We start from the raw sequence: 12,797 nt of genomic DNA on the forward strand, positions 1-12,797 counted from the left end.
GGCTTCTGGCCACACATACCAATGATATACTGCTAGTGAGGCAGACAGGTGCTCCCCAAAACTTTTTTAAAAATGGACTTCACCGACAAACAGTGGCTGCCTTTTGCTAGCACAAGTGTTGTCTTGGCCTTCACAGGTTATTTATCGGTGCAGTGCTGCAACACACTTCATTTCAAAAGACATAAGTCATTTTAGCTGTAAAGTTATCTGAAGTCCTTTCAATTTTTGTGTGCCCTCACTTTTAATGCTGAATGTTCTCCGGTAGGCGAGACGCGATGGTTCGTGAGGCAGGCACAGCCTCCCTCTGCTCCCATTCGTGCAGCTCCTATGGCCATTCCTGCCACCACTGAGGCCACCTCTGGGATCAGTGAACTGCTGCCAGCATCAGGAAGAGCAGCGTGAGTGGAAACATGTTGCAGTCCCTTTCATGTGTATTTGGCAAACCTAAGTTTTTAGAGCTCATTTCTCAGAGGAAAAAAAATCCCATATTGTCCTCACCATAAAGTATACGTACACAGAGCACAGATAAAGAATAATGAATAGGAGCTAACAGAGCAGTTATTAATGCAGGAGGAGTCCTCACAGCACTGCTTCCAGCAGCAGTGATCTGTCCCCATCATGATGATGGTCTGTGTCAGGGGCTTGGGGGACTGAGAGCAATGTTCGCTGCTGGATGAAGAGCTGTTTCATGCCCCCTTTGTGCTCTCTGCTATGGCTCCATCAGAGAATGGCTCTATCTTATGTAGAAATAAATTAATTAATAAAATAAGCACCAGTAAGAGATCTCTGAAAAGCACCCAGTCAAACCTGCCAGTTAAGTGTTTTATGAAAACATCAGTAGAATGCAGTGTGTACTACAGCCAAAACAGAAATAGTCTTCCTGACACAACAGTAAACAAGGGAAGCAATGGAGCAATAACAGAAATGACAAATTAAAGACAGGGAGCATAGCAGTTGGATACTCAGGCAAGAGCTTAAGAACATTATTTTTGTACTGACATGAAAACTGTAAGTAGAGTAATCTAACAAGGTGCGATATTTTCAGTGGTTAACCCATTGGACGGCACATGTGACAGCCAAGCACTTTGACAATGATATTAAGACTTGCTTAAGACCACCTGGGAGGGGATAAAGTGATTTAGAACAACATTTTGTGGTCTGGTGAAGCACAAATTAGTATGCTACAGTTTACTAGAAAGGTCCAAAGATGAGGTGGGGAGAAAGAGGACCTAATAGGAAAAGATCTACTTTTTCATGTTTAGGATGATGGCAGAATAATAACTGCCAGATGTGTAATGGTACATATTCTAAATCTATGCTTAGTCATATTTTGTAAAAATATTCCATGTGGTACATAGTAAGGCAGTATTAAAGCGGAAATACTCCTGTCAAAAGGCAAAGACACTGTAGCCATTGGCTAAAACACAGATAGAGGACAACAAGTTACTGGAAAGAAGACTTCACAGGAAGCCAGGTGACGTGCACACACTGGCAGCCTCGCTCCCATTCCCACGCTGCTGTAAGTAGTTGTTCCCCAAAAGAACAAGTTTAGATTTAGAAACATGATGTTAGGTCAATTTTTTTATTTAGCACATGGCACACGTGACAGGTGAGGGGTTCACTTCATGTATTTCAGGTTTATAATGAAAGCATAAGTCAAAACTGTATACCCAGGCTGTATCGCGGATTCACCCACTGTGGGTCTGGTACCATGGGCAGCTGCTTTGCAACAAATCCTAAAGGACAGAGAACCATTTTTATGTTTATTGAACTTTTCTCTTTTGAAACTGAGGAGTCACAGATAACATCCTTGATGTGGTACTGAAAGAAGACGACAATTTCACTTGTTCAGAGAACATAAAATCTGAGTATCTGTTTCTGAAGACACTTATATTCTTTGGTAATGAACATAGATTAAAGTCTTAAGGACACTCTCACCAGCACTAGCATCTATTGCCACTGTTGCCATGAGTGAAACAGCAGGAGAGCAGAGTTTGGAGACCCTCCCTTTAGACAGTGGGCTTGCCAAGACTAAATTTCTGTGCCCTTCAATCTGGAATCAAAGGTTTTTGTCTCACAGATACGCTGTGTCCATGGTGTTTGTTCCGCATAACTTACACGATGCCACTGCAATGGGAGTGCCACTGTCTACTGCACAGAGGATGCACCTTCACCCCAGGGACTTACCTCCTTATCTGACTGTGCTTGCTATGAGGAGCCCATCCTGAAGTGCTAAGGCAACAGGCTGCATTTAAACTGCTGCTTACAGAAGTCCTGAAAATGGGCACGAAGGCAATTTATATTCCCATTCACGTTACTGGTTACTTGTACCAGGCAGACCAGACTGCCGAGAGGTCTCCTCACTGCATCCCATAAGGGCAGGTGAGACCTGCAGACTTGGGCTTAATTTAGGCAGACAAGAATTCAAGCACACATTGCTGGAGCTACAGAGTGACATGGCCTTCAAGGCGCTGCATGACCAGCCTACCAGGTACAGAGCAGATGTTGCCCAAGTTAAGCATATGTGAGTTGGTATCTGCAGTACTAAGACTAGATTTTGGGCTCTTTGGTCCAGGAAAATCATCTTCCCCTTTGTAGAGCTAAGGTCAAAAAGCTACAACTTCCAAACGTGACAAAAATCTCTACTATAAATTATGCGTTAGCTTTCTGTGCAAAGTCTTTCAGGTGACAGAGCAGCAGATGGGTTTTAAGTCATGTGTACACATTTCTCAGCACAAGAGGTTCCTGTGGAAGCTTCTAGGCACAAAGAACACAGAAAAGATTGGATAAAATCCTTTCAAAGAGGAAGAGGAACAGATGTCAGTCCAGTGACAATTTAAAAAAAAAAAAAACACAACACTTAAAAAGATACTTCAGCATATATTTAAAGCTGAGTAGAAGTTTCCTGGATTTAGACACAAATTAATATAGGAGGCTCTGTGTCTTTTTTTCTTTTTAGTGGTTTTTGAGCAGGTTGTCACAGGGGCCCCTGAGAACGCACCCATAGGATGACAGGCGCAGGATGACACCAGAGGTAAAAGCACAAATCACAAATGGTCGAGGACTGGTTAGTAACGGAAGGACTGGTCAGTAAAGGAATGCAACTCAGAGCTCGGCAGGGCTTGTTTTAGGGCAAAACAAAGAAGCCATAAAAAAGGGAACAAAGGACATATATTGAGTAGATATAAAACATCTATATCGTGAAAACGCAAAGGAGGAAAAAAAAAAGGAATAATTAAAAAAACCCACCTCTGCAAGATTGGGAATGCAGGAAGAGCAGAGCGAGAGGAGGCGCCCCTGCACTGTGCCATCCCCTCAGCCAGGCATCGTGCCCAGCCAACGCTGATCCACAGTGGGTCCTCACTCCCCTTCTGCAGAGAAGGAGTGCTGTCCCACTGAAACTCAGCAACCATCCACCAAGTGTTATCTTTTTGTCTATCGGTTAAATAAAGTAGAATTGTAAAGACTTACATCCACACATAAGTACGTGTGCATGTGTTAACACGAGTGTGTGTTTTCTGCTCCAGCCTTCCCACACCAAGGTGATTGAGACCACAGCACCAAGTCAGACTAAAGGTAGACACAACCAAGTTGTTTTTTAAAGAAATAATTAAAGATGTGGAATAGTAAAAAAAAGAATCCATAAAACCTCTAAGTACTTAAAGATTTATAAAATGGTGTAAAACTTCAGATAATGAGTAAATAATTCATTACACAAATACTTCCTAAAGATGCATTTCCTTGCTCGAGGAATTCCTGAAATGAAGCTTGGCAAATGCAATGAACCTATGAAAAGAACGGCATTAATTCCAGAAGGTTCTGAATTTAACAGGTTTCTACCTTAAGATGAGATGGGAATTATTATTCTGTCACTCTTTCTGGAACGATATTAAGATTCAGACGCCGAGCGTGGCAATGGAGTGCGAAGGCTCACTGTACGCCGAGCAGCTCCTCGCTGCACCTGTTTACGATCGATTGCCTCATTATCATTTTGCACAGTGGGAGAGAACATGGCTAAATTCGCCTTCGGAGAAAACTGAAAATTCACCGGGCTTATTAATGTCCCTTTCATCTGCAGCCCTGCATGCTGCTTCCTGGGGGCCAGGCAGCACCGTGCGGCCATTAACAGGGAGCTTTATTGCCCGGCGCTGGATGGCAAAGAATTGCATCAGAGAAGTCTCCAAGCTGCTGGGACAGCGAATGCTTATGATAGAGCAGAGAAATGAGAAGTCCATACGATGTTTTTTTTCTTCCCACCCCAAATGGATAAATCTAACCAAGAGCAAGGATGGAATAAATAATACATGGAGAAGAAGGATGCAGGAAAATCATTGCATTTTCCATGTTTTCGTAAATCATAATAAAACACCATCCCTGACTATTTTCATCCCTGTGGCCAGGTGGGCTTCGTGCTGCAGTGCACAGAACCAGAGTTTGGGCTTCACAGCATGGCTTTTTGCTTCCTGGGCTAGTGAGGGCTAGAGACCCAGTGCTGCTGGGCTCCTCACTGCCTTCAGAGCTGCCAGGAGGTGGTGCTTTGGGCACCACTCTGGGCACTCCCCAAAGTTGACTCGGGGAGTAACTTTGAGGGGTAGCCTCCTATCCTCTTGGAAATGAAGTTATTACAACCAGAGCACTGTAAGACAAAAAAAGCTGTAGAGATGCATTTCATCGGCACTGATGTTCCTCCTGACAATATTTGCAACCCCATATCTCTGTTTGGTTTTTGTATGCACACTGCTGAAAGCAAAATTTATTTGCACATAGGCAAAGCTTAGCAAATAGGCAAATGCATTCACCCAAAAGAGCTACGCGGAAGAATCACGCATGCAGAGACTGGCAACCATCACATGGAAATAGGTGACCAACCACAAGCCCCAAAATAGCAAATACCTAGTGAAATAGTTGTAGCGTTGGAATATGTTTGCATAAATTATTCACAGAATAATTCTGAATTTTGAATATGTACAATCTTAAGGCAGTCTGGGAAACTCCGTACACATGCATTTTTCCTTTTTGTAGAGAGTTTTAACACTTGTCCTGCTGGTCCCCTTAATTCCCTCTCTCCTCACAGCCTCTGCAGACAAAGGTGTAACTGAGTGTCCCCTTCCAACAGCAGCCCTCGTGAGTCAGAGTCTGACCAACTCTGAGCACTAAGAGCAATAGTTAACATGAGCAAAATGGTTAAATCAGGATTCCTTCGTTACAACAACTGCCTGTCTGTTATTAGCAAATCCTGTTTGCTTGACGCTGAAAATGCTTAGGGAAAATGAATGCTGAGTTGCCTTGTTTTATTTGCCACCGGTGCCTTGCACTGGCTTTTGGTTGCCTAGATCCTATGCTGACCAGTCCGTAGCAATCTGTCACTTGCCCAAAAACTGCTCACGTCTGTAAGGTGAGATAAAGTAGTAAAGGTCCAAAAAGAGGCAGTTTGACACCACTATTTATTTCCCGTGACTGATTCAGCACTATGCAAGTGGTACCACACAACAATTTCAGTTCTTTTCTAGACTGAAAGGACACAAGAAAAATAAATATTCCTTTCTTAAGATTCATGGAAGGTGAGGTTGAGGATTCTCTTGATTCATCACGACCAGAGCATTTAATTCTATTCTGACAAGTGCAATAATTTAAGTCAATGTATCTTGGGTGGAAAAAGTATGAATCAACCAATTTCATTTTATTTATATGCAGTAGTAAAAAAAAATTGTAGGCAAAAAAAAATCTTATACCACTTTTCCCCTACTGATTCTCCAGCAGGAAGTAAAGAATAAGAAGTGTTTTGTGCAGGGTTGTAAATTGTCCTACTAATGGTGTTCCCTGTGGTACTTGTGCACAATGAAATGAAGAGGAAGCAATACTAATTTGTTCTTGAAAGGAGAAGAGGCAGAAAATTAACGTCTGACAGGTAGAAGAGGACAACCACAGAAGGGGAAGGTGGCAAACAGCAGAGGTCAAATGAAAGGAATAAAACAACCAAGAAGTTCTGAGAGGTTTCAGAGGCCAAAGCCCTCTGTTTTTCAGTCAGTAAAGCCCTAAGCAGAAAGCGATTAGCTTGTGGCCACATGCAATCCTTATTTTCAACATTGAACTCTGTCCAGTGTCTCAGGATACATCTTCATGACACAATATCAGGCCACACAGAGACCCTGAATGAACTTGCTCAAAGAGCTAAAGCAACTAAAGCCCTCCTGAGAAGTGTATTAAGAGCGTCACTTTATCCTGGCTAGACTACTTCTAGTCCTGAGAGGATGATTGAATATAAATCTCTCAAGCTCTAGAGAAAAGTGTAGCCGTTGGATGCTTGTGTGCCATCTGCATGATACAGTATTTTTCCATCTAGACAAACTCATTATTGCCTTGACTGATGCTGTTTCTTTTGTATGGCTAACTTACAGACCTACTGATGTAGGGATTATTTCAATTATTAAGGGAAAAGAAATATAAATAAGAATAAAATCCCTTAAAGAGTCAGTGGATCCACAGAAGTCAATAATAAAATTCACCGCTGATCTCAATATTACAAGAAGTTCATCTTTACAGCCAAAAATGTCCTTTCAAACAAGATGGAAAGGTCAAATTAGCATCAGGAGCCATGTAGTCCTATTTGAGGTAAATTTATGACTTCTATACCTATTAGGTATGACAACTTCACAATTGTTAGTACATTTATCAAGTATATGAATCATCCCATCTCCATTTTTCAGGTACAAACTCAAATGCCCCTCAAAGAATGTCAACATACTTAGCATCTAACCTTAACCAATTTCCATGGAAAAAAAATAGGCGTTAAACCTTGAAGAATCTGACACTAAATTATTTCCCTAAGATCTTATAAGTAATCAACTGCAGAACAGAAAACTGAGTACAATTTCCCAAGTTCAAGGCCGGCAACCTAATCTCTGGACAGGTTCCCTCTTCTGCGTGTTAAAGCAGCAGCCTGGAAAAGGAGCCATGTGGTGCGCATCCATTGAGCCTTTGACCTTGTCGTGACACGAAGGATCGATGTGGCTTCTTGGGGCAGGCTATATGGGAAGAGGGCTTGCTATATGGAGTAAATGCTTACTGTAGGATCTTACTGCCCAGAATTGCTTGTGCGGGTGTTTATTACTACAAGAAGTATCATGAATCCACCTGTTTTGTTTTTTTAATCTTTTCCACCATACAAGTGTTAGGGAACTCGACACTAGCACAGCCCTGCCAGGAGCCATGGTGGCGACTCCGCCACCTCTAAGGCAGAGCATGTTTTTTGCATCGCAAGCACAGGCACGTGCTGGTGTGTTACCAACATTCCCACATGCTTTGCAGTATTGCTGCTAAGAACAACTGCTGAGGACCTCAAGGGAGAAGGGGACTGCACAAGAAGAGCAGCCTTCTTGGGCAGACAAGACCTGCAAGTTCGGAGGCAGATTTATTTTAGCCTCTCTAACATGTCTTTGCTCCCAAGAATCTCATGTTTTTCTCTCCACAGGCCCCAGAAGGCTCTCTTTCCCAACCTCCAACCCACAAGCAAGTCATAAATAGAAAAACATTTCAAGGTGCATGTTGAGGATTTTTCTAGGCCTCCTGCCCCACTTCTGCAGGCTTTACTTGGGAGAGTGATGTAAAGCACCAAGTCTGGGAGGACTCCTATAATCCCTGCGATTTACACATAAAAATCCAGGATTAGCTCTGCCTTCCTCATCTCTAAAGCAAATGTATGAGACTTTGGATTTGTGGACTTTAGGAATAAGTTCTTTGAATTATCGAAGCCTGTTTATTCAATGTGGAAAAGAAATCTGTTCCTCAGTGAGTTTATAAGACTATTGAATAAATTCCACAGTCAAACACAATCCTTAATCTTCAATTTCCTGTTCCTCATCACAACAGGAGATTTAAATCTAACTAGTTTATTTTTAATTGAATTCTTCTTGTATGAAAGATTGTAAAATCTGAATCATTGCTCGACAGTGGGTTCAGAAATTACTTACACAAGGGCTTGATCCCAAGACTACCGAAATCAATGTTTTCAATGAGTTTTGGATCAGGCATTGCATAAAACAAATTTTGTACAAATATCTAAATACATTCTGTTGTGCAGGAAGAGTCTAGAAAAGCTCCCATCTCCCTATACAATCGTTGCCTTGAGATCACCCGTTGCTTCCTCAAAAAGATTTGAAAGCTGTTTTATTTGGAAACAATTTTATCAACGTCTGGTACATAGTATACTTTTCCCATTGCTCTGTTTCAATTACTACTAGTATTATTATTAATAAATCACAATTAGTTGCTATGGAGACAATTAAGTCTGCAAATAAAATATTATGATTGAGCTTCCAAGGCAAATAAAGATTAAGTATCAGGAACAGATTATCCCTAAACTAGCAATGAGTTTATTTCCATGTAAATTGTGTAATCAGAAAAAGGAGAAAAGAAAATAAAAAAAAGAAAACACCCCTCCCCCCAAAAAAAAAAACCAAACCAAACCAACTAAATCACTCTCCATATCCAGCATTTTCTGATGTCTTCCGGGAGACACCATATCTGCTAGAAGGTTTCACTTCAAAATCTGAATATTTATTAAATTACATTATAGCTATCTGAAGGGCAGGGCACTAACACGTTCTCACACAAACACGTTTACCACTGGCAGTCAAAAACCAGCACTAAATGTGCTGTGTGTACACACAACTTTGTGTATCTGCTTATTTGAAATAGGATTGCAGAGTTAGAGGCAAACATACACTTTAACATTGATACAAATGTAAGTTTCAGCATGTGAAAAAAAGCTTTTAGCCTTGAGCTATGAATGTCACTGTACCAGGCAGACAAGAGTATTTTGCTTACCATAAATTGGGGGTTTCTTTATAGTTAAGGAGGGCTGCTAACAGACCCTCTTTATCATCTAGGCAGAAGATAGTTTCACCTAGCCATGCTCAAAAAATGTAAGTAAGTATTTCTGAAAGTGAGGTGGCAGATGGGAGGCAAACCCTTGGGAAAAGATTGAAATCAACATTTTGATTAAATTACATTCTAAATGGAACCACAGAGAATAAATTAGGTGTAAACGTTATACCCAGAAAGGATCCTAAACAACAAATTTGGTTAAACGTCCGTCCTCCCCCCCCAAAGAAAAGCCTCTTGAAGTTCATTTAAGTATGGGTGGATAAAAGAACAGTTTTCTTCTTAGTTCTGTCTCTAAATTCATTGTAATTGCATTGCCAGCATTTCTGCTATGTAAACAAGTTCTCATTTACATTTGCTTTCATCTTTACTGCTGTTACATGTGATTTCAGGAGAGCTAGAAAGCAACGAGGCTTGGGTGTAGTAAGGCTTAAAACTCTCCATGCTGGCCACTGCAGTGCCATCCCCAGAGCCTCCAGAAGGAAAAAGCTGTGCTTTTCTGGAAACCAGAGGGGTCAGGGTCAGTGCTGGCCACTCACGTTTGCACAACAGAAACGTCCTTCCACACCCAGGATTAGGAAAGGTTCTCCCCAGTAGCAGGACATTGGTGAAGACTGCCAGCACCCTACAGCCTTAGAGTGAGTTTGTAACAGTGGCCCTCCTTCCTTGCAAAGTTTAAGGAAAACACTCGTCCCCATTAACTCTCTCTCCAAAGATGTTAACCATCTGTCATTCCCGTTCCCCTCCTTCCCAACTTTCATAATAATTGTTAATGGAATAAAGTACAGTCTCTCCTTCACAAGGTTGACTGCAGGTAGTCACCATCAGAGTCTCATGTAATAGCTCTTCAAGAGCAATTCCTGCTCCGCTAATTAGATGATGTTCTCAGCACTTCATGAAAACAGAGAAGGAATTTTAAAGTAATAAAGTCAACAGCTGAGATACGACGGAGAAAACTGCTAAACAAACCTGAGATTTTGAAGTTCAAAGTAAAGGTGAAGACCTTTATAGGCAAAGGCTTGAAGACATATCTGTGAAGAGCCCTTTTCTTTCTCCATAGTCTGGCTGATGCATCACTTCAAGCTAAAGATTGGTTTGACTTTGCAGTTCATGTGCACGATGCATGAATACCACAACCCTGAGTTTTCAAAAGTGTTCAATACCCAGAACTTCAGCTAAACTCAATGGCACCTGGATTTGCCTCGCTCCTCTGAAAAGCCAACCCTGTATTTCTTCTCTGAGCAACCTTTGCAGCACAAACCAGATAGAACAAATATATTTACAGCAATCCTACTTTCAGAAATTCTGAACGAGGTATCAAAGTATGATGTTCTGGCTGATTGCAAAAATGTGTCTTTTCTTTAAACAAAAAAAAAAAGTCTACATCTGACCTTTTACTCCAAAATGGAAACATTTTTTTGAATCATGGGATTTACTGGAAAAAAACAGAACCTCTGGTTCCTGCCCATCTCTGCTCTCCCCAGCCTTGTCCCTGCTCAAGTGTGAAATCTAGGAAACCCAGTCATTGCCACACTCTCCCTTTGCATCTCATGGTCTTGCCAGGTGGCTCCAGCTGTGTTTTGTGCTACAGAAAAAGAGGCTCAGCTGCTTCTGTTGCTGAGCACAAAGACTGATAGTTTAGCACATTCAGCTGCATTAGAGATTTACGATTGCCTTGGTATAGGATCTCTATTCATGGGCCATTAAGCTCCCTCTTTTATATCTAGAGTAGATAGGGAATTTTGTATGACAAAAGAATTGCCACATGAAAAAGTCAATTTGAAAGCTTGCCAAATATGTACTATCTTGGGGGGGGGATCCAACACCTTTACGTTTTGGTTTGTCAAAAGATTTGCAAAGGTTTTCCTCTTACTCTTAACAGCAGTCTGTGGTTACCTGAATTTCCAAGATTCCTTGTGAGAGCTGTTGTTCAGATAGCTGAAGCGTGTTCCCTGCTACAAGCTGAGCTCTTTGGCCAAACTAGCTCCTGTGATGAACCATTACTTAGGACAAAAGCAATGTTAAAATACTGGGAGTCCTCAAAAGATGAAATTCCTTCTCCCTCCCCCCCGCGCCTTTCTAGCTCTGCTTAGAAAGTTTTGCTCTTCACTGAGCTTTGCTTTCATTAGTTGTTTTCAAACCGTACACCCAAATGGGTTTGGTGGATGTTAGATAACATCTGTTTAGAGCCTCCAGCACCATAAGCACACTGCTATTATCAGTACTAAATGGTTGCAAAATGTCATTCAAGACTGAGCTTTCTTTAGTACACTAGCAAGCCATGTTTTCCCTAGATTTAGCTGGAAAACCCCTGAAGAATAACATCTGAGATTTTACAAGCCTACCTGGAGCACAGCCAACCACATCAGTGAACAAGAAAAACTCTACCATGCCCTAACACGAGCAAGTAGCAACCATGATTTGCACCCAAGCAGTTTGAAGATAAGACCTTGAGGTTTGAAGCTGAGGAAGAAATTTCTACATTGAAGTGAAACTCAGTGTAAACATTTGTTTTCTACTCTAAGGGTGCAAGAGTACCATCTGATGGTATGATCCCATCTGAATTGTCATGTCATCTGAATTTAGCTGCCTAAAAGCTAGATGCTGAATCTCAGCTTAGCATCTAGACTCTCCCCTGATGTCTGCGGAGAAACATAAGCATTTCTGGAAGTGATTCAGTCCACCTTGTTGGGATACTTAGAAATGATACCTTAAGTTTTGGTAGCTAAAGTTAGGTCAGGTGAGTCTGGACTGATGGTGAATCTCCATCAGGCTTACTAAGGGCAACTTTTTAAATTTATGTAGGGCCTCAGTCTGTTTTTTTCTACTCTGTCATGAGTACACAAGTGTCAGGGCCCTGAAGGCACCGACAGGCTTTAATCACCCTGACCAGTTGGTGACCATCTTTCTCTGTAATAATCCTCCCTCTGCAACCTTTTCCCTCTGGGGTTTGGCCGTCCGCGTTCAAGGTCAGCTCTGATACATATGGCAGTGGTGGTTTAGCTGTGAGCCCTTGAGGTGAAGATGACTAACCAGGTACCCAGCTGTATTAGCAAGAGTGTAGCCAGCAGCTGAAACAAATTGATCCTCTTCCCTTCTATTTGGCACTTGAGACCACCTGTGGAGTACCATGTCCAGTTTTGGGACCTCTGCTAGAAGAAAAACACTGACAAACTCCAATGAGTCCAGCAGAGGGCCACCAGCATAGGACAACTGGAGGGCTGGTCCACACATGTACAAGGAGAGGCTGAGGAACTGGGCTTGTTCAGCCATAAGAGGAGGAAAACACGCGGGGGACATCTTATGGCTGTCTTCAACAACCTAATGGTAGGTTACAGAGTAGACAGGGAAACCTGCTTGTAGGTACACAGCAAAAGCACATGAGGCAAAATTGTGCAACAGGCAACAGACACAAGTTGCAACAAGGGAAATTCTAGTTGGATATTAACGAAAACTTTTCCCCATCAGATGTGGTCAATTATTGGAAAAGGTGCTCAGAGAATCTGCAAAGTCTACATCTTTGAGCTCAAAACTCAACTGGACAAGATCATGACAGCCTGACTCAGCTCACCATGCCATTAGCAGGAGGTGGGGCTGGATGACACCCCAAGGTCCCCTCCACAAGTCTCTGTGCACCTCAGGGTTCACTCAGCTCCCACTAAGTCAGTTTCAGACCTCCGCCAACTTCAGTGTGGGCTTTCTATCCATTCTATTCCATTGCATTTGGAAAATAAGGATAAAATTCATGCTGAAAATGGACCAAAAGATTGAGATATTAAAAAAAAATTCAGAAATGAAGAAACATTTTATTTCAAAATTTCCCAGCCAAAACATTTTATTTTGGTTTGTTAGTTCAATTCTAGATGTGGTGAAACCTCCAATTTTTCTAACTTCCACTAGCACATGCATGTGTG

Source organism: Aptenodytes patagonicus, chromosome 1 (genome assembly GCF_965638725.1).
Source record: "Aptenodytes patagonicus chromosome 1, bAptPat1.pri.cur, whole genome shotgun sequence".
NCBI lineage: Eukaryota > Metazoa > Chordata > Aves > Sphenisciformes > Spheniscidae > Aptenodytes > Aptenodytes patagonicus.